The sequence below is a fragment of the Sycon ciliatum genome, chromosome 13 (assembly GCF_964019385.1).
Source record: "Sycon ciliatum chromosome 13, ocSycCili1.1, whole genome shotgun sequence".
NCBI lineage: Eukaryota > Metazoa > Porifera > Calcarea > Leucosolenida > Sycettidae > Sycon > Sycon ciliatum.
Genome location: NC_088655.1, coordinates 5,485,306 through 5,512,336, shown reverse-complemented (window position 1 = coordinate 5,512,336; position 27,031 = coordinate 5,485,306). Strand labels below are relative to the sequence as shown.

General features: G+C 46.4%; 1 protein-coding gene and 1 long non-coding RNA gene across 2 annotated transcripts in view; both read left to right on the top strand.

The window, feature by feature from the left end:
- The window catches only part of LOC135829085 (uncharacterized), a 31,786-nt gene extending 5,676 nt beyond the window's left edge, over positions 1-26,110 (top strand). The window contains exons 6-7 of the mRNA XM_065341489.1: positions 25,382-25,459; positions 26,069-26,110. The gene's annotated coding sequence lies outside the window, so the exon portion shown is untranslated. The remainder of the gene's footprint in view (positions 1-25,381; positions 25,460-26,068) is intronic.
- On the top strand, positions 11,922-13,114 carry LOC135829962 (uncharacterized). The gene is made up of 3 exons (XR_010555954.1): positions 11,922-12,559; positions 12,777-12,837; positions 12,925-13,114. It is a non-coding gene; the product is annotated as an uncharacterized LOC135829962 (long non-coding RNA).
- Positions 26,111-27,031: the final 921 nt, after the last annotated feature.

Below are 27,031 nucleotides of genomic sequence, written 5' to 3'. Positions count from 1 at the left end.
CATAGCCACGTTCATTGCATAGCCACGCTCAGTGCATGGCCACGTTCATTGCATAGCCACGCTCAGTGCATAGCCACGTTCATTGCATAGCCACGTTCAGTGCATAGCCACGTTCATTGCATAGCCACGTTCATTGCATAGCCACGTTCATTGCATAGCCACGTTCAGTGCATAGCCACGTTCGTTGCATAGCCACGTTCATTGCATAGCCACGTTCATTGCATAGCCACGTTCACTGCATAGCCACGTTCATTGCATAGCCACGTTCATTGCATAGCCACGTTCATTGCATAGCAACGTTTATTGCATAGCCACGTTCATTGCATAGCCACGTTCATTGCATAGCCACGTTTATTGCATAGCCACGTTCATTGCATAGCCACGTTCATTGCATAGCCACGTTCATTGCATAGCCACGTTCATTGCATAGCCACGTTCATTGCATAGCCACGTTCATTGCATAGCCACGTTCATTGCAGAGCCACGTTCATTGCATAGCCACGTTCATTGCATAGACACGTTCATTGCATAGCCACGTTCATTGCATAGCCACGTTCATTGCATAGCCACGTTCATTGCATAGCCACGTTCATTGCATAGCCACGTTCATTGCATAGCCACGTGATTGCATAGCCACGTTCATTGCATAGCCACGTTCATTGCATAGCCACGTCCATTGCAGAGCCACGTTCATTGCAGAGCCACGTTCAGTGCATAGCCACGTTCATTGCATAGCCACGTTCATTGCATAGCCACGTTCATTGCATAGCCACGTTCATTGCAGAGCCACGTTCATTGCATAGCCACGTTCATTGCATAGCCACGTTCATTGCATAGCCACGTTCATTGCATAGCCACGTTCATTGCATAGCCACGTGCATTGCATAGCCACGTTCATTGCATAGCCACGTTCATTGCATAGCCACGTTCATTGCATAGCCACGTTCATTGCATAGCCACGTTCATTGCATAGCCACGTTCAGTGCATAGCCACGTTCATTGCATAGCCACGTTCAGTGCATAGCCACGTTCATTGCATAGCCACGTTCATTGCATAGCCACGTTCATTGCATAGCCACGTTCAGTGCATAGCCACGTTCATTGCATAGCCACGTTCATTGCATAGCCACGTTCATTGCATAGCCACGTTCATTGCATAGCCACGTTCATTGCATAGCCACGTTCATTGCATAGCCACGTTCATTGCATAGACACGTTTATTGCATAGCCACGTTCATTGCATAGCCACGTTCATTGCATAGCCACGTTCATTGCATAGCCACGTTCATTGCATAGCCACGTTCATTGCATAGCCACGTTCATTGCATAGCCACGTTCATTGCATAGCCACGTTCATTGCATAGCCACGTTCATTGCATAGCCAAGTTCATTGCATAGCCACGTTCATTGCATATCCACGTTCATTGCATAGCCACGTTCATTGCAGAGCCACGTTCAGTGCATAGCCACGTTCATTGCATAGCCACGTTCATTGCATAGCCACGTTCATTGCATAGCCACGTTCATTGCAGAGCCACGTTCATTGCATAGCCACGTTCATTGCATAGCCACGTTCATTGCATAGCCACGTTCATTGCATAGCCACGTTCATTGCATAGCCACGTTCATTGCATAGCCACGTTCATTGCATAGCCACGTTCATTGCATAGCCACGTTCATTGCATAGCCACGTTCATTGCATAGCCACGTTCATTGCATAGCCACGTTCATTGCAGAGCCACGTTCATTGCAGAGCCACGTTCAGTGCATAGCCACGTTCATTGCATAGCCACGTTCATTGCATAGCCACGTTCATTGCATAGCCACGTTCATTGCAGAGCCACGTTCATTGCATAGCCACGTTCATTGCATAGCCACGTTCATTGCATAGCCACGTTCATTGCATAGCCTAGTTCATTGCATAGCCACGTTCATTGCAAAGCCACGTTCATTGCATAGCCACGTTCATTGCATAGCCACGTTCATTGCATAGCCACGTTCATTGCATAGCCACGTTCAGTGCATAGCCACGTTCATTGCATAGCCACGTTCAGTGCATAGCCACGTTCATTGCATAGCCACGTTCATTGCATAGCCACGTTCATTGCATAGCCACGTTCAGTGCATAGCCACGTTCATTGCATAGCCACGTTCATTGCATAGCCACGTTCATTGCATAGCCACGTTCATTGCATAGCCACGTTCATTGCATAGCCACGTTCATTGCATAGCCACGTTCATTGCATAGACACGTTCATTGCATAGCCACGTTCATTGCATAGCCACGTTCATTGCATAGCCACGTTCATTGCATAGCCACGTTCATTGCATAGCCACGTTCATTGCATAGCCACGTTCATTGCATAGCCACGTTCATTGCATAGCCACGTTCTTTGCATAGCCACGTTCATTGCATAGCCACGATCATTGCATAGCCACGTTCATTGCATAGCCACGTTCATTGCATAGCCACGTTCAGTGCATAGCCACGTTCATTGCATAGCCACGTTCAGTGCATAGCCACGTTCATTGCATAGCCACGTTCAGTGCATAGCCACGTTCATTGCATAGCCACGTTCATTGCATAGCCACGTTCATTGCATAGCCACGTTCAGTGCATAGCCACGTTCATTGCGTAGCCACGTTCAGTGGATAGCCACGTTCATTGCATAGCCACGTTCATTGCATAGCCACGTTCATTGCATAGCCACGTTCATTGCATAGCCACGTTCATTGCATAGCCACGTTCATTGCATAGCCACGTTCATTGCATAGACACGTTCATTGCATAGCCACGTTCATTGCATAGCCACGTTCATTGCATAGCCACGTTCTATGCATAGCCACGTTCATTGCATAGCCACGTTCATTGCATAGCCACGTTCATTGCATAGCCACGTTCATTGCATAGCCACGTTCATTGCATAGCCACGTTCATTGCATAGCCACGTTCATTGCATAGCCACGTTCATTGCATAGCCACGTTCATTGCAGAGCCACGTTCAGTGCATAGCCACGTTCATTGCATAGCCACGTTCATTGCATAGCCACGTTCATTGCATAGCCACGTTCATTGCAGAGCCACGTTCATTGCATAGCCACGTTCATTGCATAGCCACGTTCATTGCATAGCCACGTTCATTGCATAGCCACGTTCATTGCATAGCCACGTTCATTGCATAGCCACGTTCATTGAATAGCCACGTTCATTGCATAGCCACGTTCATTGCATAGCCACGTTCATTGCATAGCCACGTTCATTGCATAGCCACGTGCATTGCATAGCCACGTTCATTGCATAGCCACGTTCATTGCATAGCCACGTTCATCGCATAGCCACGTTCATTGCATAGCCACGTTCATTGCATAGCCACGTTCATTGCATAGCCACGTTCATTGCATAGCCACGTTCATTGCATAGCCACGTTCATTGCAGAGCCACGTTCAGTGCATAGCCACGTTCATTGCATAGCCACGTTCATTGCATAGCCACGTTCATTGCATAGCCACGTTCATTGCAGAGCCACGTTCATTGCATAGCCACGTTCATTGCATAGCCACGTTCATTGCATAGCCACGTTCATTGTATAGCCACGTTCATTGCATAGCCACGTTCATTGCATAGCCACGTTCATTGCATAGCCACGTTCATTGCATAGCCACGTTCATTGCATAGCCACGTTCATTGCATAGCCACGTTCATTGCAGAGCCACGTTCAGTGCATAGCCACGTTCATTGCATAGCCACGTTCATTGCATAGCCACGTTCATTGCATAGCCACGTTCATTGCAGAGCCACGTTCATTGCATAGCCACGTTCATTGCATAGCCACGTTCATTGCATAGCCACGTTTATCGCATAGCCACGTTCATTGCATAGCCACGTTCATTGCATAGCCACGTTCATTGCATAGCCACGTTCATTGCATAGCCACGTTCATTGCATAGCCACGTTCATTGCATATCCACGTTCATTGCATAGCCACGTTCAGTGCATAGCCACGTTCATTGCATAGCCACGTTCAGTGCATAGCCACGTTCATTGCATAGCCACGTTCATCGCATAGCCACGTTCATTGCATAGCCACGTTCAGTGCATAGCCACGTTCATTGCATAGCCACGTTCATTGCATAGCCACGTTCATTGCATAGCCACGTTCATTGCATAGCCACGTTCATTGCATAGCCACGTTCATTGCATAGCCACGTTCATTGCATAGCCACGTTCATTGCATAGCCACGTTCATTGTATAGCCACGTTCAGTCCATAGCCACGTTCATTGCAGAGCCACGTTCATTGCAGAGCCACGTTCATTGCATAGCCACGTTCATTGCATAGCCACGCTCAGTGCATGGCCACGTTCATTGCATAGCCACGTTCAGTGCCTAGCCACGCTCATTGTATAGCCACATTCAGTGCATAGCCACGTTCATTGCATAGCCACGTTCATTGCATACCCACGTTCATTGCATAGCCACGTTCATTGCATAGCCACGTTTATTGCATAACCACGTTCATTGCATAGCCGCGTTCATTGCATAGCCACATCCAGCGCATAGCAACGTTCATTGCATAGCCACGTTCAGTGCATAGACACGTTCATTGCAGAGCCACGTTCATTGCAGAGCCACGTTCATTGCATAGCCACGTTCATTGCATAGCCACGTTCATTGCATAGCCACGTTCAGTGCATAGCCACGTTCATTGCATAGCCACGTTCATTGCATAGCCACGTTCATTGCATAGCCACGTTCATTGCAGAGCCACGTTCATTGCATAGCCACGTTCATTGCATAGCCACGTTCATTGCATAGCCACGTTCATTGCATAGCCACGTTCATTGCATAGCCACGTTCATTGCATAGCCACGTTCATTGCATAGCCACGTTCATTGCATAGCCACGTTCATTGCATAGCCACGTTCATTGCATAGCCACGTTCATTGCATAGCCACGTTCATTGCAGAGCCACGTTCATTGCAGAGCCACGTTCAGTGCATAGCCACGTTCATTGCATAGCCACGTTCATTGCATAGCCACGTTCATTGCATAGCCACGTTCATTGCAGAGCCACGTTCATTGCATAGCCACGTTCATTGCATAGCCACGTTCATTGCATAGCCACGTTCATTGCATAGCCTAGTTCATTGCATAGCCACGTTCATTGCAAAGCCACGTTCATTGCATACCCACGTTCATTGCATAGCCACGTTCATTGCATAGCCACGTTCATTGCATAGCCACGTTCAGTGCATAGCCACGTTCATTGCATAGCCACGTTCAGTGCATAGCCACGTTCATTGCATAGCCACGTTCATTGCATAGCCACGTTCATTGCATAGCCACGTTCAGTGCATAGCCACGTTCATTGCATAGCCACGTTCATTGCATAGCCACGTTCATTGCATAGCCACGTTCATTGCATAGCCACGTTCATTGCATAGCCACGTTCATTGCATAGCCACGTTCATTGCATAGACACGTTCATTGCATAGCCACGTTCATTGCATAGCCACGTTCATTGCATAGCCACGTTCATTGCATAGCCACGTTCATTGCATAGCCACGTTCATTGCATAGCCACGTTCATTGCATAGCCACGTTCTTTGCATAGCCACGTTCATTGCATAGCCACGATCATTGCATAGCCACGTTCATTGCATAGCCACGTTCATTGCATAGCCACGTTCAGTGCATAGCCACGTTCATTGCATAGCCACGTTCAGTGCATAGCCACGTTCATTGCATAGCCACGTTCAGTGCATAGCCACGTTCATTGCATAGCCACGTTCATTGCATAGCCACGTTCATTGCATAGCCACGTTCAGTGCATAGCCACGTTCATTGCGTAGCCACGTTCAGTGGATAGCCACGTTCATTGCATAGCCACGTTCATTGCATAGCCACGTTCATTGCATAGCCACGTTCATTGCATAGCCACGTTCATTGCATAGCCACGTTCATTGCATAGCCACGTTCATTGCATAGACACGTTCATTGCATAGCCACGTTCATTGCATAGCCACGTTCATTGCATAGCCACGTTCATTGCATAGCCACGTTCATTGCATAGCCACGTTCATTGCATAGCCACGTTCATTGCATAGCCACGTTCATTGCATAGCCACGTTCATTGCATAGCCACGTTCATTGCATAGCCACGTTCATTGCATAGCCACGTTCATTGCATAGCCACGTTCATTGCAGAGCCACGTTCAGTGCATAGCCACGTTCATTGCATAGCCACGTTCATTGCATAGCCACGTTCATTGCATAGCCACGTTCATTGCAGAGCCACGTTCATTGCATAGCCACGTTCATTGCATAGCCACGTTCATTGCATAGCCACGTTCATTGCATAGCCACGTTCATTGCATAGCCACGTTCATTGCATAGCCACGTTCATTGCATAGCCACGTTCATTGCATAGCCACGTTCATTGCATAGCCACGTTCATTGCATAGCCACGTTCATTGCATAGCCGAGTTCATTGCATAGCCACGTGCATTGCATAGCCACGTTCATTGCATAGCCACGTTCATTGCATAGCCACGTTCATCGCATAGCCACGTTCATTGCATAGCCACGTTCATTGCATAGCCACGTTCAGTGCATAGCCACGTTCATTGCATAGCCACGTTCAGTGCATAGCCACGTTCATTGCATAGCCACGTTCATTGCATAGCCACGTTCATTGCATAGCCACGTTCATTGCATAGCCACGTTCATTGCATAGGCACGTTCATTGCATAGCCACGTTCATTGTATAGCCACGTTCATTGCATAGCCACGTTCATTGCATAGCCACGTTCATTGCATAGCCACGTTCATTGCATAGCCACGTTCATTGCATAGCCACGTTCATTGCATAGCCACGTTCATTGCATAGCCACGTTCATTGCATAGCCACGTTCATTGCATAGCCACGTTCATTGCATAGCCACGTTCATTGCATAGCCACGTTCATTGCAGAGCCACGTTCATTGCATAGCCACGTTCATTGCATAGCCACGTTCATTGCATAGCCACGTTTATCGCATAGCCACGTTCATTGCATAGCCACGTTCATTGCATAGCCACGTTCATTGCATAGCCACGTTCATTGCATAGCCACGTTCATTGCATAGCCACGTTCAGTGCATAGCCACGTTCAGTGCATAGCCACGTTCATTGCATAGCCACGTTCAGTGCATAGCCACGTTCATTGCATAGCCACGTTCATTGCATAGCCACGTTCATTGCATAGCCACGTTCAGTGCATAGCCACGTTCATTGCATAGCCACGTTCATTGCATAGCCACGTTCATTGCATAGCCACGTTCATTGCATAGCCACGTTCATTGCATAGCCACGTTCATTGCATAGCCACGTTCATTGCATAGCCACGTTCATTGCATAGCCACGTTCATTGCATAGCCACCTTCAGTGCATAGCCACGTTCATTGCATAGCCACGTTCATTGTATAGCCACGTTCAGTCCATAGCCACGTTCAGTGCATAGCCACGTTCATTGCAGAGCCACGTTCATTGCAGAGCCACGTTCATTGCATAGCCACGTTCATTGCATAGCCACGCTCAGTGCATGGCCACGTTCATTGCATAGCCACGTTCAGTGCCTAGCCACGCTCATTGTATAGCCACATTCAGTGCATAGCCACGTTCATTGCATAGCCACGTTCATTGCATACCCACGTTCATTGCATAGCCACGTTCATTGCATAGCCACGTTTATTGCATAACCACGTTCATTGCATAGCCGCGTTCATTGCATAGCCACATCCAGTGCATAGCAACGTTCATTGCATAGCCACGTTCAGTGCATAGACACGTTCATTGCAGAGCCACGTTCATTGCAGAGCCACGTTCATTGCATAGCCACGTTCATTGCATAGCCACGTTCATTGCATAGCCACGTTCAGTGCATAGCCACGTTCATTGCATAGCCACGTTCATTGCATAGCCACGTTCATTGCATAGCCACGTTCATTGCATAGCCACGTTCATTGCATAGCCACGTTCATTGCATAGCCACGTTCATGGCATAGCCACGTTCATTGCAGAGCCACGTTCATTGCATAGCCACGTCCATTGCAGAGCATCGTTCATTGCATAGCCACATTCAGTGCATACCCACGTTCATTTCATAGCCACGTTCAGTGCATAGCCACGTTCATTGCAGAGCCACGTTCAGTGCATAGCCACGTTCATTGCATAGCCACGTTCATTGCATAGCCACGTTCATTGCATAGCCACGTTCATTGCAGAGCCACGTTCATTGCATAGCCACGTTCATTGCAGAGCCACGTTCATTGCATAGCCACATTCAGTGCATAGCCACGTTCATTGCATAGCCACATTCAGTGCATAGCCACGTTCATTGCATAGCCACATTCAGTGCATAGCCACGTTCAGTGGAGAGCCACGTTCAGTGCATAGCCACGTTCATTGCAGACTCACGTTCATTGCATAGCAACGTTCATTGCATAGCCACGTTCATTGCAAAGCCACGTTCACTGCATTGCCACGTTCATTGCATAGCCACGTTCATTGCATAGCCACGTTCATTGCATAGCCACGTTCATTGCATAGCCACATTCAGTGCATAGCCACGTTCATTGCATAGCCACGTTCATTGCAGAGCCACGTTCATTGTATAGCCACATTCAGTGCATAGCCACGTTCATTGCATAGCCAAATTCAGTGCATAGCCACGTTCATTGCATAGCCACATTCAGTGCATAGCCACGTTCAGTGCAGAGCCACGTTCATTGCATAGCCACGTTCATTGCATAGCCACGTTCATTGGAAAGCCACGTTCATTGCATAGCCACGTTCATTGCATAGCCACGTTCATTGCATAGCCACGTTCATTGCATAGCCACGTTCATTGCATAGCCACATTCAGTGCATAGCCACGTTCATTGCATAGCCACGTTAATTGCATAGCCACGTTCATTGTATAGCCACATTCAGTGCATAGCCACGTTCATTGCATAGCCACATTCAGTGCATAGCCACGTTCATTGCATAGCCACGTTCAGTGCATAGCCACGTTCTGTGCATAGCCACGTTCAGTGCATAGCCACGTTAACTGCATAGTGACGTGCTCATACTAATAGTGCCAGAGCCATGGAGAGCCACTCAGAGCCATAAAGCAACTGTTTTATCTGAGGTCAGATTTCCCATTTCACCACTCACTGCAAGACCATATCACCCTGCATTATACAGGATTGCAGAGTTTTGCCCTCCCTCTGACCACATCGGCTCATTGGATTATTCTGCTGGAAAGATTCCGTTTCTTGCCACATACAGTAATTAGTTTCCACGGCAAGTTGCAATGGGAGTACACAATTCTCTTCTTACACTGTCTGTTTGTACCTCGGTGTGTGTGTCTGTCTGTGTGTCTGTGTCCGTGTGTCTGTGTGTGAATCTATGTGTGTGTGTGTGTGTGTGTGTTTGTGTGTGTGTGTGTGTGTCTGTGTGTGTGTGCATGTGCATGAGTGTGTCTGAGTCTATTTGTGTGTTTGCACAGTAAACACCATTACGACTGAACGTCTGTACACATTAACCTGTGACTTGTGCGATGTCAACGAGGACTCTATTGTCTTGGGTAAGCTCCTATGGACCTTACCTGACCATGCACTGAAATTTCACACTTTCCCCACTGCACTGAACAAGTCCACAATGACCTGGTAATCCGTTTCACAGACACTTGTGTTACCATATGCTGTCATAGGATCTCATGTGTATTTGCTTCCGTGCACATGGTATTGTGCTCTTGATGTCTGTCCACCTGGTCCACTGGGCAAGCTCCACAGCTGAAGCTCATAATAAAGACATAATTATAATAATATTATATCCCGCAGAAGTCTTCCCTATCCTGGATATGTTCAAGTCTACCATCCTGGCTATGTGTATGGGCTTTTTCTAGACCTCTGTGGTCTGCAGGACTTTTCAACAGGGGGGGGGGGGAGGGGGGGGGGGGGTAGTGTGTTTGTTGTCTATGTTCACGCTGACGTGTGGATGCATTTATTGCCATCTTGTGCTGCACGTGTGGACCCGGTGCACCTCGTGTGTGTGCATGCGTGTGAGTGCATGCGTGTGTGCATGTGTGTGTGCATGTGTGTGTGCATGTGTGTGTGTCTGTCTGTGTGTGTGTATGTGTCCGCTCCTTCAGTCGTGTAAGTGACAGGAAGCGACACAAGTGTACAGCTACGCGTGCCCTACCCGCAAGCCAACAGCCAGGAAGCTGTCACTGCGATCAGTGCGACAGATGGTTCCGGAGCAAGGGTGGATTTGCCCGACACAAGTGCTCGCCACCAACATCACCAGCAGAGGCATCTTCTGACACACTTGAGTCACCGGTTACAAACAATATGTCCTGCGAACGCTGCAGTTTCCACTGCGCCCGCTGCAACCGCTGTGTGCTATCGCGCCAAGGCGTGAAACGTCACAAGTGCAGCCGTGGCTCGGCCAGAGCAACCAACACAGACCGTAGCTCCTTCTGTATCGTTTGCAATTCCGGTCGGCGTTTCAGTAGACCACAGGACCTATCCCGTCATCGCCCCTACTGTTCCTAACCTGCTCAACCCCCCATGGGGTCCGCATAACCAGAATATGGCAGCGCGTCCAAGGTCCAAGGTGTGTATGTGTGTGTGTGTGCGTGTGAGTAGGTGTGTGTACATGATGTTTTTGTGCATGCTGGCAGGCATCACCAATGCTGAGTTTATCTGTGGCAAAGCAGAATTTTGTCGTCGCTGTTGATCCACCAGACCACCACGAGCTGGCTTGCGTAAGTGTTTCATTTGAAAGTGTCACATTTCAATTGCATTGTACTCTTTAACTTCATCTACGGAGACTCCTTCGATTTAGGCTATAAAGGACTGTGGAGAATCCGTGAATACAAATACAATTTATAAGTGTGAACACGAGCAGTATCGTAGATAGATTACTGCACTCTTGGTATGGTAGGAAGACTGCAGTATTGAAGTTCAACTGACGGAATGACAGTTTGCACTGCAAGCAAGTGCAGGACAAACAATCAAAAAGCAACTGTTGCACGCTAGTCACTACAGGCACGGGGCACTTGTTGACTCGTCGCAAATTGCACTCAATAGACACCCTTAGCAAAAAACGTTATGTTGTAACGGTATTACCGTAAGGGGGAAAATACCGTGATTTGGGTTCGACCTTTAGCAAGATGCACTCTATTTTGTTTAGTACGCTGTTACCACGAGAATAGCTTTTATTTCGTGCAGTACAACCATTTTTGTCACCCTATACGCGGTACAAGGTGAAATGCGTACGGACTATGCAATATTTGGCCAAAACACGTATCGTAGGTCACAACGATAAATCAGCCCCCATAACGTTTTTACGCTGCAGCTTCGACGCTATTTGGATGATCAAGGTACGAGTACGGTAAAAAACTAGCGTTACCGTTGTTTACTAAGGCAGTAAGGCTGTCATCACACCATGGTACAAAGCGCTGCGTCTACGTCCACGTAAGGAGTTTTTGGTCGGTTGTCATGATGATCCGTATACGGGGTGAAAACGGGAGCAGAGGAAACGGGAGACGTAGACGTGGTATGGAGAGGGGGGGTATACGACTTTTTGTATGAACGTGCGTATCTACCCCAGCCTTTTTCCGAGCGACCCTGTACTTCGATGTACGTGGGTTCAAATTTCTCCAAAAACCTGACTGCGTGTACGCGTCAAGAACTGTGCCTGTCTGATGACACGACCACCCGTTTTGGTTTTTTCACCATAGACGTAGACGTAAACGGGAGTCGGAGAACGTGGTGTGATGACGGCCTGTGTGTAATACTAGTGATACACAGTAACAGTATCAATAGTGTCAGTAGTCTGCACTTACACACTTTCCAGCAGGGAGTAGTACAATACCGGGAGGTGACACGGGCACACATCCGGGATTACGAGCTTTGCCTCACAAAAAAAATACAAACCGCGCGAAAATTCAAATTTTTGCTCTTTTGACAGCGCTGAGAAACCTTCGAATAGTGACGAGAAGACCAGACGTATCCCTTCGTGACAAGCTGCTACTTGTTCTTTTCAGCTCGAGCCTTTTTTGGGAGCTACTCTGGTACATCGTCCACACTGCTGCCAAGTCTCGACTTCCCAAAATGGATGGAAGTGACGAATATGGAGGACGCTATCCTAGGTAAGTAACGTGATGGAATTTTCTCATCTTGACATGGTGTAACACGAACCTGAATTTCTCATTTGGACCCACTCGGACACCTCACCAAGTTGGGATATTTCGAAACTATACCTATTTGTCTACCATTCTACTTCATCTCAACGTGTTAGCTAATGTAACTCTTTGGAAAACTCATTCCGAAAATTTTGAAACTTATTTATTTGTATAGACTTGAACATAATGTTCAAGATCACTTGTTTTCAGCACTGAATGAGGCCAGGCCTGCTTGCTTTGTTGCTTTTTTAACCCCCAGAACCCGTGGACAGAAGAGGAAGAGCGACGACTTGGGTGCGGCAGCGAAGTCTGCCTGCCCAACGCCAATTGCTCCTCACCCAAAAAGTAAACAAATTATATAGCAGGAGTGGTTTCAAGTGGTTTCAATGCATTGTGTTTTTGGGATGTTGGTGTGTACTTATGCAGTCCTAGCGTGTTGAGCAATAGCAATCGTGAGAAGGGTATAATTCTGCAATACAACATTGTTGATTATAAACATGACACTGAAGCAATACTGAAACTACGTTTTGGGGTTGTATTTGTTTTCATGCGTGTTCTACAGCGCACCCCATTGACGAAGATCATCCTTGTATAGACGATGATAAATACTCTCATCTGACAAGGTTAGTTGCACAGTTCTACCATATTTGTAAGGTGGACGTCGGATATAACATGGCTTATCTCTTTTTGGTATGCCATCTACTGCACAGAACACGTCATCAGAAGTCACTGCCTGCTGCGAATAACAGCGCATCGTGTATGAGAATCTCTTCACCAACAAGTATACACAAATATACACCCACACACCTACACACACCCTCGTGTACTTGTACACCACACACGCACGCGCACGTGCGCATACATACAACTATTCGTCTGTATCCTTTTGTGTTTGACATGATTCCACGGTGCCATGAAAGTAACATTGGTGCCATAAAAGTAACATCTTTACTTATAATCAAGGAGTAATGGTATTGTACGATTCTGATTGCGTATGCTCTTGGTGGCCATATATAGCAGGGAGTAGTACAATACCGGTATTGTACTACTCCCTGATATCTAGTTCATTGTCACGCAGCTCCCCACAAAGTACAAATTGTAGTAAAAGCAATTACGTACTAATACGTATAGTAATATGCAGACACATACAACTAGTAGTCACAGAAAGTATCTATAATAAGCACACGTACTAGGAATAGTACGTAAGCAGGCTATCTTTATCCTTTTGCGCTTGGTCTGATTACCTGCATACATGACTTACACGGCATGGTCACTTGCACCAGTAACATTGTACATAATTCCACACTGCCTTTATCATCAACACCAGTTCCTGTTAACGCGTAACATCTCAGGCTTTGTAGCAGGGAGTAGCACAGTGCCATTGTACCATTGTGCTACTCCCTGCTTGACACAGACTTGCGTCATAGTGACATTTGCGAATAGCTGCCCCTGCAGTATAAAATTTATTAATTTTTATTTTGTGTTTCTCTCTGACGACTATAGCATCTGGATTCGGAATAGCCTTACTATCTTGAGACGGGTCAGCCATACCTGAAACATGTTGTTCATTGTGACTAAAACTTGACTCAACATTATCTATTCCCCTAGAAACGACGTGAATAACTAAATGTAATACAAATTAAATTAGGAAGAAAATTTCACTCTTACAAGCCGCCCACGTAAATACTGGACACACTGAAGGTACCCGTGCGAAGGCCAGCTGCTACTTGATATCCTTCGTAGGATTCATCCTCATCACTCAGCAAAGACTGATGGATTCGTTCCCTACATCGTCAAAACAAACTTCAAAAAGTACTGCTCGAAAGCATTCTGCCACTCTCTTCAAGTCGTTCTATGAATTTTTTGAAAAATGCTACGAAATGCTACGATAAATGGTACGCGAAGTACGACAGTTCGTGACGTTTCCCGGGACACAGCGCTCCACAGAAAAGTGACCTGAGGCAAAGCTCGCCCGCCTGAATGTGTGGCCGTGTCACCTCCCGGTATTGTACTACGACTCGTACTCCCTGCTTTCCAGGCATGCAATGATCGTGCGTACACGCATACCACTAGCGATCTCTTATCGAGCACAATCGCTAACAATAACCCTACATATACAGTCCATTCATAAAAAGATGGGCTCTGGCTCTGGCGAGCTCCCGTATTTGGCGATTTTTCGTGATTTCATCGTACACAGTGCAGTGCTGCGAAATTTGAAATTTGAAAAAGGGTCCAAAAAGGGTACCTGAACTGGGGTTCGAACCGCACAATGCACTGTTGCAGACGGGGTCAAACGGCCTGGATTTTTATGGTTTTTCCCAATTCAATGCTTTGGGGACAAAACCTGGCCGAAATCCTATTCTTGTTATGGCTTGCTTTTTGGAGAAAAAAACTTCAGAAACATAATCCGCGATATTCATGTTAAAACAAAATGGCGTCACGATTTATTGAAAGTGGTATAGTTGGTGGAACGAGTGTTCAAACCCATTTGAACTTCATACTGTTCGTCTTCTTTTTGACATGCTCCCTTTCCATCGTCCTTAGCTTTTATTTGTTGAGAGCTGTTTTGGCTTTCTCCTATACCTCTGGGGGATGCCAAGTGATGGTTTTGAGAGGCTGGTGATGGCTGTGAGCGAGAGTTTGCCGATCGGTGTCGTCCTCGCTATAGCGATGAAAATACTAGTTACTGCGCACCTGGCAGATATCACAACACGTCGGAGCGTCCAGGAGCAAAGGAATCTTGGGTTTTCACTGGAATCTAGTTCCTCCAGCATCGTGTAGCCCACCGTCGGTGAATGACGGTCCAGAAAGGTCGAACCTGGTCTTCTGCAGCATCTCGCAGTCCTGCGAGGCACACTGAATACGCCTGTCATGTATTCTACAAATAAAAATCACGAAGTTGTGGACTTTACAGTGATGAGTCTATCCTGTATGCTGCAAAAGACGCAGGAAATGTGACTGGTGTCTGTACACTCAGTGACTTGGACGCCAACACCCCAGTCTTCTCCTGCAGGATCTGTTTGACATTGACATTATGCAGTAGGTCGGCATTGACCTGGTTTGGCAGCTATCGTTATAGTATCTGCCTGGTTGGATGTAGCAGGTTGGTGTTTGCTCGTCGTCCAGTCCGGAATTTTCTTGTAACTCACGGTGGAGTACGCGCAGGGTTTGTGATCATCCCTGTTCACTTCAATATTATCAAACACAACGTTCCCTTTGTCACTCATCTTATCCTGAGTACTGAATTTGCTGACATTATTGCACCATACTTGTCACAACCTACCGCCACTGCTGGCGGTGGCGACTGGTTCGTCAATGGCGGTGACCAGGCTGACTGACTAGCTTCGAGACAGCGGCCTCGTCAATCCCGCGGCAGCCTAAAGGTTGATTTTATTCATCCAGCCTCAGCGCCATGTTGACGATGCCCTAGTGACTGTGTGTCATGGATTGCCTTGCCATCAGCGGTCATTGCCGTCCACCTTGATGCAGCCCTCAACAACTGGCTCAGCCCATGGGAGTCTCAAGTGGACAAAATTGTTGCCAAAGTAGCTCAGAAGATTGGTGCATCGTAGTGTAGGTGAGCACATAACTAGGACTTCCCAGCGCCTATTTGTCCAGGCTGCGATACTATGTGACATGCTGTACTGCACATTCTTTTCAGCACTGCAAGGCCGGCAGCTGGACCGACTGCAGGGGCCGCGCACATGCAGGCCGCCTGTTGCCAGTGCAGCATTCTGGAACGTTCCTTCCTTCTGAGATCCGTGGAATAATAACTTTCTTTGCTTCAAAGCAAGTTGCTTACCTTTCTGTTGTGCTCCCAGTGTCCTTACAACAATAACCTACAGCAATGTTTTATTTTCCTTTCCATTCCCCAACCAATGAATACTACGATGTCGATTCCATTTCTTCATACTTTGGTGTGTGCCCGCGCACGCACGTGTGTGTGTATACCTCACTCGCCACTCGAAGTTCTGTTCCCCATCACTGGAACACTGCCTGTTCTTTCAGGACCTGCCATCATCTGCGGATGGGCATTCAATAATTGTATTATGTGTGTGTTTCATTCAGAATCAGATCCGCTATCATTGCTATTAGAGAAAATCTGTGGGTTCACATCCAGTGCATTTTTAGATTTGCGTGCTTTTCTCGCCACGGGCGCATACATGGGACATTGTGTGTGTGTGTGCGTCTGTGTGTATGGGGATATTGTCTGTATCGGCTTTTGGTACTAATGTTCAGGTCTGTGCTTGCATGTGTGAACATGAAATTGTTCGGTTCTGTGCATGCTATTGCTATGTTGTATATTATTGTATGTATGTGTGCATTTCCACGAACAGTGTAGACGAGCGTGGAGAGTGCATTCATCCCTCATCCACCACTTCCCCTTGGGCTTACGAGAGTTTTTTCTGCGTACCTCTCTGATACTGTATTGATGCCGGTACCTGTACCTCGATGTGTTCCTCTATCTACAGTCGCCTTTAACCTTCGGTCAAGTTAACGTTTATTGTGCTCTATTTATCGTGCGAATCAAAATAAACAATAATAACACAAGTCGTGCTAGAGTGACGACATGTGCGTGTAGTAGGGTTGATGCGATGGGACGTTATAATTAGGTGGAACAGAACACACATTGGGCAGATTGATTGGCCATCATTGATTGTGCTCAGTCTAAACAGTGAACATAATAATTATCTCCAGTGACAGACTGTAACGGCTAGCCTCCAATAGGTAGCTGGCACTAGTCGCTACTGCTTGTTTGACAGGTGCCGCCAGAACCCCTGTTGTGTCATGCTATAGATGCACATGCCCTGTTCTGGGGCATACTGAGGTACTTTGATTTTGTTGACTGCATGTAGACAGCATCCAATAGTGGTACTCGTAGACCTTGGCTCTTTGTAGGTCAACCACCATCGCATGGATCGATCGGTGACTATGCACTTGGAGGTTGGAATAGCCCGCGCTGAACAGATCTTGCCATGGCCCAGGGAGTGAACTCGCTTACTCGACTATCCCGGTTTTAGTTAACCAGCATGAGTGGTGCAATTTGTCCATACCATGTTGCGAGCTCACAGTTGTTTGGGCAGGTTTTGAGCTGCACCACGAAACAAAGCGAAATAACGGCGTGACTGTAGAGCAAGGAAGCGGCGAGACGGCACTTCCAGGACGAGACAGGCAGTAGAGATGTGTTCACAGCACGAGCAACCTCTCAGACCCTGCCGGTACTCCACAGTTACAAGAAAATGTCGGACTGGACGACGCGCCAATGCAAACCTGCTACATCCACCCAGGCAGATAGCTGCTAAACCAGGCCAATGTCGACCCACTGCATACCGGTATGTCAATGTCAAACAGATCCTGCAGGAGAAGACTGGGATGATATTGGCGTCCAGTGTACGGACACCAGTCACATTTCCTGCGTCTTTTGCAGCATACAGGATAGACTCATCACTGTAAAGTCCACTACTTCGTGATTTTTATTTGTAGAATACATGACAGGCGTATTCAGTGTGCCTCGCAGGACTGCGAGATGCTGCAGAAGACCAGGTTCGACCTTTCTGGACCGCCATTCACCGACGGTGGGCTACACGATGCTGGAGGAACTAGATTCCAGCGAAAACCCAAGATTCCTTTGCTCCTGGACGCTCCGACGTGTTGTGATATCTGCCAGGTGCGCAGTAACTAGTATTTTCATCGCTATAGCGAGGACGACACCGATCGGCAAACTCTCGCTCACAGCCATCACCAGCCTCTCAAAACCATCACTTGGCATCCCCCAGAGGTATAGGAGAAAGCCAAAACAGCTCTCAACAAACAAAAGCTAAGGACGATGGAAAGAGAGCATGTCAAAAAGAAGACGAACAGTATGAAGTTCAAATGGGTTTGAACACTCGTTCCACCAACTATACCACTTTCAATAAATCGTGACGCCATTTTGTTTTAACACGCATACGGTCCATTGGAAGAGGATTCCATAGAGGATTGCAGAAAAAAATTCTAAAAAAACTCAACGTTTGACCCATTTATGGCCAAAAGCTAAAAGTTCATTTTTTTCTGAATGGACTGTAGCTCACGGACGAGTGCTCGAGTACTCAATACGATTCTTTGACATATCAGGCAGATCCTAATTTGTTTGTCTGTGTGTGCACGTGTGTGTGTAGGTGTGTGCGTGTGTGTGTGTGTGTACGTGCATGTGTGTGTGCATGTGTGTGTATACGTGTGCATGTATGTTTGTGTTCACATGCACACAACTGGACGTATCTAGATCAGGATGTGTGCCAGCTCATTCGCAAGACCCCTGCTCTGAAACGTCTTGTCTTCGTCGCCTGCAACCTCAAGCAATTCAAGGACAACTTGTATTGTAGTAAGTTCTTGCTCATGCTGATGTTGACAATGATATTGATATTGGCAAGAGTACATAGCCCCCAAGACTGTGCAACTGCCTGCACAACCTATATACAATACTCCCACAGCAGAACTTCACATCGCATATTATAAACATGGTTCAAACGGGTACGCTGGCAAACAGTGCAAAGTGACCACAAGAGAGTTGAACCCAAAGCTGTATCTGTCATACACGGGGTGCAAAGCATGTGTACGGGTTCATCACGTGATGTGAAGTTCTGCCCTTGCAGACCCCATAGCTGGAGTTGCACACTCTTGCTGTGTTGGGGTTTATGTAGTCTTGGTATTGCTGTGGAGTGTTCGCACGGTAAACGCAGTGGTGGTTTGTAGTGTATTTTGCATTTTGAACTTTTCCACACCTGAACGTACATGAAGAGTCTTATAAGCCTTATGCACGTAGCGTTGTATAGATGCACGAAATCCCGTACAATCTCGTAGAATCCCGTAGACCCGGTTGGGTGTTGAATTTGCAGGACCCTTTTGTGTTTTCTGCTATTTCCACTAAGAAATGGGCCCTGAAGGCATTTCATAAGAAAAATTCTGACAAAGATCTAGCTAGTCATTAGTTCTAACCACAGTGAAGAAGCTGGAAAAGCGATTGTTTGCCATTCATTATGAGACTTAAATTGGTCAAATGCGCATGCATAGCACACAATGAACACCGAACTGGGTCTGTACACACCTACTGTCCCAGTACAGAACTCTGTACATCTGTACAACGTGCATAAGGTCTATTAGCGGAGGCCTGCATGACTTGTACAGTGTGGGGCACTATGCCGATCACCCTCACTGCTCGGGTGGCGTGACTGTCTTCAGCGGTCCATAGTTCTGAAAGTTTCCTTGCGGTGTTGCATGCTTACTGTACTTGCTTTGCACAATGCAAGCATCTTCTGATGTGTGCTGGAAGTCAAGTTAGTCAGCACTTTGCTTCCAGCAAATGCCTAGGCCGAAAATAGCCGAAAATAAATAAATAAATAAATATGCAGTCAAGTGGTTTGCTTCACTGTCCGAAGAGTGCTCAAGTCAATACCCATGTAGGGCAGAGCCTTGTACACAAGAAACTTGACTGATGATCGTAGAAATACGTGAAACTCAGAGTTGCAACAAAGCTTCCAATCTCTCTCTTGTAAATAAATATTAATATGCTGCGAATATCCGAATATTTGTTGACTTTACAGTGCAGTGCATAATGCGTTGCTTGTTCTGTTTGTCCATGTACACAGCCTATGGAAACATCCCAACAGGGCAATCAATACAATGTTTGCCCATATACACAGCCTATGCAAACATCCCAAAAGGGCAATCAATACAATGTTTGTCCATGTACACAGCCTATGCAAACATCCCAACAGGGCAATCAATACAATGTTTGTCCATGTACACAGCCTATGCAAACATCCCGACAGGGCAATCAATACAATGTGTTTGTCCATAAACACAGCCTGTGCAAACATCCCAACAGGGCAATCAATACAATGTTTGTCCATGGAAACAGGCTATACAAACATCCTATCAGGGCAATCAATACAATGTTTGTCCAATTACACAGCCTATGCAAACATCCCAACAGGGCAATCAATACAATGTTTGTCCAATTACACAGCCTATGCAAACATCCCAACAGGGCAATCAATACAATGCTTGTCCATGTATACAGCCTATGCAAACATCCCAACAGGGCAATCAATACAATGTTTGTCAATGTACACAGCCTATACAAACATCCCAACAGGGCAATCAATACAATGTTTGTCCATATACACAGCCTATGCAAACATCCCAACAGGGCAATCAATACAATGCTTGTCCATGTACACAGCCTATGCAAACATCCCAACAGGTCAATCAATACAATGTTTGTCCATGTACACAGCCTATGCAAACATCCCAACAGGGCAATCAATACAATGTTTGTCCATGTACACAGCCTATGCAAAATCCCAACAGGGCAATCAACACAATGTTTGTCCATGTACACAGCCTATGCAAACATCCCAACAGGGCAATCAATACAATGTTTGTCCATGTACACAGCCTATGCAAACATCCCAACAGGGCAATCAACACAATGTTTGTCCATGTACACAGCCTATGCAAACATCCCAACAGGGCAATCAATACAATGTTTGTCCATGTACACAGCCTATGCAAACATCCCAACAGGGCAATCAATACAATGTTTGTCCATGTACACAGCCTATGCAAACATCCCAACAGGGCAATCAATACAATGTTTGTCCATGTACACAGCCTATGCAAACATCCCAACAGGGCTATCAATACAATGTTTGTCCATGTACACAGCCTATGCAAACATCCCAACAGGGCAATCAATACAATGTTTGTCCATGTGCACAGCCTATGCAAACATCCCAACAGGGCAATCAATACAATGTATGTCCATATACACAGCCTATGCAAACATCCCAACAGGGCAATCAATACAATGTTTGTCCATGTACACAGCCTATGCAAACATCCCAACAGGGCAATCAATACAATGTTTGTCAATGTACACAGCCTATACAAACATCCCAACAGGGCAATCAATACAATGTTTGTCCATATACACAGCCTATGCAAACATCCCAACAGGGCAATCAATACAATGCTTGTCCATGTACACAGCCTATGCAAACATCCCAACAGGTCAATCAATACAATGTTTGTCCATGTACACAGCCTATGCAAACATCCCAACAGGGCAATCAATACAATGTTTGTCCATGTACACAGCCTATGCAAAATCCCAACAGGGCAATCAACACAATGTTTGTCCATGTACACAGCCTATGCAAACATCCCAACAGGGCAATCAATACAATGTTTGTCCATGTACACAGCCTATGCAAACATCCCAACAGGGCAATCAACACAATGTTTGTCCATGTACACAGCCTATGCAAACATCCCAACAGGGCAATCAATACAATGTTTGTCCATGTACACAGCCTATGCAAACATCCCAACAGGGCAATCAATACAATGTTTGTCCATGTACACAGCCTATGCAAACATTCCAACAGGGCAATCAATACAATGGGCTTCAGGCCACTCAACGCAGTCACTGTGAACATGTTTCCGCACACACCGCACTGTGAGGTCGCCATGCTGCTGGAGAGGGTACCATCTCCCAGGTAAGCTGGAGTTGCACTGGCCATGACTGTCAATGCTGTTTCAATTAATTATTAGTGATGTCATCCTCATCGATTCGTTAACCCATTTGGGTTGCTGTGGCAACAATGCCGCGCCATTCCGTCCTTGTCTAGTGATATAACCCTAACATGTACTTTGAAGTGTCATGTTTGCCGTTTGAGTATATCTTAGCACGATCATGCCACAGATATAGTGATCTTCAAACCTTCAAATTTGAATTTTGTATTCAAGTAATGTTGGGAGCACTTTTTAGATTGAATTAATTCGAATAATTGAATACTGTATTTCCTCTATTATAAGTCGCAACCCATTTTCAGGTCTGAGCCAAATTGTTTCGATACATTCACATAAGTAAAAAGTCACACTCCATTGTAAGTCTTCTTTGCCCTTGAAGTTCAGTGTAAAAAGGTGCAACTTACATTCAGGAAATACGGTATTCGAATGTTTGTTACATTCCTAATACGGGTAGATGTCTTCACCTTTCAATCTACATATAGGTGTTCATTTGTTTCTAGTACTTCAAAGTAGGCTAGTAGAAGTCAGAAAGCGATAGAGCTGTGGGATTTTAGTGTGCGGGTAGCCAAAAGCTGAGCTGTTTCAACAAAATGGCAAAGACATAGGATAAACAGACTGCGAATCAAGGACCTGCCGAAGTCTTTAGATCTGCATTCTTGCACTTCTGTCCACCGCAGACAACTTTCCTTCAGCTGTGCTTGGCCTCAGTATAGAGGCTATTTGCTTACACCATCAGCTGAACCGCTTTGTGTGCAGTGTAAAAGCTCATCTCATTCATGCTGTATACGTAGCGCGAATCCACAGGCTGTCCACCATGGTCTCTTTTGAAATTTTGCACAACCCCTATTCCCTTGCCACGCTGTTCTTCTTGCTATGTAAGAACCAGTGGATAGTAGTCAGTTCCGCAGTTTGCAAGCCCGCTCGGTCAAGCCCTGGCGGACCAACTTGCTGGTCACCAACATGTGTTTGCTGCTGAGGAGGTCGTGTGTACTGTGTGTACTGTATGTATGTATGTATGTATGCATGTATGTATGTATGTATAACTCTTAATCACAAGGTGATCGTAGAGGCATTAATCAGCGAGAGAATTGGGAATGATGTCTCTGAATCCAAATCTATCGTGTGCTGCATGAGAGAGAGCATGCAAGGGAAGACCCGTCCCACTTTTAACGTTAGAAATCCATGATGTCGCGGGCCTTCCTCTCGGTCGAGATCCAGTAGTTGATCCTTGCAGGAAGGGCTTGGAGAAAACGTCATGTCTCGAAACATGGCCAAACCACATCAACCTAAATTTCTTGACTTTGTTCGCTAGCCGCATCCTTGCTCCGATGATGTCATTGATTTCTTCCAGGATAGATTGGTTGGTACGTCGGTCGTGGTATGTTACTCCTAAGAGTCGGCGGAAGCATTTCATCTCGAAGGATGAAATTCTTCTCATTGATGAGGCAGATAATGTCCAAGATTGGCATCCGTATAAAACAGTCGCTAGCACAATAGTACTGCGAAGTAATTAATGGTGAACGGTACTATTCGGCCAATAAAATGTAAAGAACATGTGGAATGTGGAGAATTGTAACTTCTCATTCTCACACTTTGCCCGTAATCTTGTAGTATAAATCTGACCATCTCCACCTGATATCATCCTATTCAATATCACCTTCTCTGATGAGCCTTATGAAGGCGAAACAGCTGTCAGGTTGGAATAGCCCGCGCTGAACAGATCTTGCCATGGCCCAGGGAGTGAACTCGCTTACTCGACTATCCCGGTTTTAGTTAACCAGCATGAGTGGTGCAATTTGTCCATACCATGTTGCGAGCTCACAGTTGTTTGGGCAGGTTTTGAGCTGCACCACGAAACAAAGCGAAATAACGGCGTGACTGTAGAGCAAGGAAGCGGCGAGACGGCACTTCCAGGACAAGACAGGCAGTAGAGACGTGTTCACAGCACGAGCAACCTCTCAAACCCTGCCCGGCGGTACTCCACAGTTACAAGAAAATGTCGGACTGGACGACGCGCCAATGCAAACCTGCTACATCCACCCAGGCAGATAGCTGCCAAACCAGGCCAATGTCGACCCACTGCATACCGGTATGTCAATGTCAAACAGATCCTGCAGGAGAAGACTGGGATGATATTGGCGTCCAGTGTACGGACACCAGTCACATTTCCTGCGTCTTTTGCAGCATACAGGATAGACTCATCACTGTAAAGTCCACTACTTCGTGATTTTTATTTGTAGAATACATGACAGGCGTATTCAGTGTGCCTCGCAGGACTGCGAGATGCTGCAGAAGACCAGTTTCGACTTTTCTGGACCGCCATTCACCGACGGTGGGCTACACGATGCTGGAGGAACTAGATTCCAGTGAAAACCCAAGATTCCTTTGCTCCTGGACGCTCCGACGTGTTGTGATATCTGCCAGGTGCGCAGTAACTAGTATTTTCATCGCTATAGCGAGGACGACGCCGATCGGCAAACTCTCGCTCACAGCCATCACCAGCCTCTCAAATCCATCACTAGGCATCCCCCAGAGGTAAAGGAGAAAGCCACAACAGCTCTCAACAAACAAAAGCTAAGGACGATGGAAAGAGAGCATGTCAAAAAGAGGACGAACAGTATGAAGTTCAAATGGGTTTGAACACTCGTTCCACCAACTATACCACTTTCAATAAATCGTGACGCCATTTTGTTTTAACACGCATACGGTCCATTAGTTTCCACGGCAAGTTGCAATGGGAGTACACAATTCTCTTCTTATACTGTCTTTTTGTACCTCGGTGTGTGTCTTTCTGTGTGTCTGTGTGTGTCTGTGTGTGTATCTATGTGTGTCTGTCCGTGTGTGTGTCTGTCTGTGTGTGTGTGTGTGTGTGTGTGTGTGTGTGTCTGTGTGTGTGTGTGTGCATGCGCATGTGTGTGTTTGTGTGTGTCTGTGTGTGTCTGTGTGTTTGTGTGTGTGTCTGTCTGTGTGTGTCTGTGTGTGTGTGTGTGTTGGTGGGTACACGTATGCCTGATAGTGTAGGGTCTGTTGCCAACGGGCTCGGCTGCTTTAAGGTGTAATGTTGTACCTGCCACCTTTGTTGGTTCCAGGGTTCATATACTTTCTATTTGAAGTATACATACCTGTTAACTATGAACTGCTTCTGGCTAGATTAACTCTTGTGGAATCAATGGTGCTAGTGAAGCTTATATCAGATCCACTCTGATTTAGCCACCCACACTAGTAGCAAGTATTACCTTCACTGGGGGCAGGGGTTCTGCAGTTGGATCCCAGGACGGATACCCTGATGCCGTCAATCCTTTTTCTGCACCTTGTCCTCACCCACTTACTGAGGTGTGGTGAGCCCATAAGTGGGATCATTTTCAAGTCCACCCAGAGTTTTGGGGATTCCAGGGGGTGTCGGCCGTTGGGCGGTTCAATAGCCAACTGAGTCATCTTTCCAAGATTCCTTTTGAGTCTCTCTCCCCTCTCCCGGGGAGACCCACGTGACCAGTTTTGGCAGTGAGCAACAAGTACAAGTACAAGTGTGTGTGTCTGTGTGTGTGCATGTGCATGTGCATGTGTGTGTCTGTGTCTATTTGTGTGTTTGCACAGTAAACACCCTTGCCACTGAACGTCTGTACACATTAATCTGTGACTGGTGCGATGTCAACGAGGACTCTATTGTCTTGGGTAAGCTCCTATGGACCTTACCTGACCATGCACTGAAATTTCACACTTTCCCCACTGCACTGAACAAGTCCACAATGACCTGGTAATCGATTTCACAGACACTTGTGTTACCATATGCTGTCATAGGATCTCATGTGTATTTGCTCCCGTGCACATGGTATTGTGCTCTTGATGTCTGTCCACCTGGTCCACTGGGCAAGCTCCACAGCTGTAGCTCATAATAAAGACATATTTATAATAATATTATATCCCGCAGAAGTCTCCCCTATCCTGGATATGTTCAAGTCTACCATCCTGGCTATGTGTATGGGCTTTTTCTAGACCTCTGTGGTCTGCAGCGCTTTTCAACAGGGGGGGGGGGGGAGGGGGGGGGGGGGTAGTGTGTTTGTTGTCTATGTTCACGCTGACGTGTGGATGCATTTATTGCCATCTTGTGCTGCACGTGTGGACCCGGTGCACCTCGTGTGTGTGCATGCGTGTGAGTGCATGCGTGTGTGCATGTGTGTGTGCATGTGTGTGTGTCTGTCTGTGTGTGTGTGTATGTGTGTATGTGTGTGTGTGTGCGTGTGAGTAGGTGTGTGTACATGATGTTTTTGTGCATGCTGGCAGGCATCACCAATGCTGAGTTTATCTGTGGCAAAGCAGAATTTTGTCGTCGCTGTTGATCCACCAGACCACCACGAGCTGGCTTGCGTAAGTGTTTCATTAATTTTGAAAGTGTCACATTTCAATTGCATTGTACTCTTTAACTTCATCTACGGAGACTCCTTCGATTTAGGCTATAAAGGACTGTGGAGAATCCGTGAATACAAATACAATTTATAAGTGTGAACACGAGCAGTATCGTAGATAGATTACTGCACTCTTGGTATGGTAGGAAGACTGCAGTATTGAAGTTCAACTGACGGAATGACAGTTTGCACTGCAAGCAACTGCAGGACAAACAATCAAAAAGCAACTGTTGCACGCTAGTCACTACAGGCACGGGGCACTTGTTGACTCGTCGCAAATTGCACTCAATAGACACCCTTAGCAAAAAACGTTATGTTGTAACAGTATTACCGTAAGGGGGAAAATATTAATACCGTGATTTGGGTTCGACCTTTAGCAAGATTTACTCTATTTTGTTTAGTACGCTGTTACCACGAGAATAGCTTTTATTTCGTGCAGTACAACCATTTTTGTCACCCTATACGCGGTACAAGGTGAAATGCGTACGGACTATGCAATATTTGGCCAAAACACGTACCGTAGGTCACAACGATAAATCAGCCCCCATAACGTTTTTACGCTGCAGCTTCGACGCTATTTGGATGATCAAGGTACGAGTACGGTAAAAAACTAGCGTTACCGTTGTTTACTAAGGCAGTAAGTGTGTGTAATACTAGTGATACACAGTAACAGTATCAATAGTGTCAGTAGTCTGCACTTACGCACTTTCCAGGCATGCAATGATCGTGCGTACACGCATAACACTAGCGATCTCTTATCGAGCACAATCGCTAACAATAACCCTAGCTCACGGACGAGTGCTCGAGTACTCAATACGATTCTTTGACATATCAGGCAGAT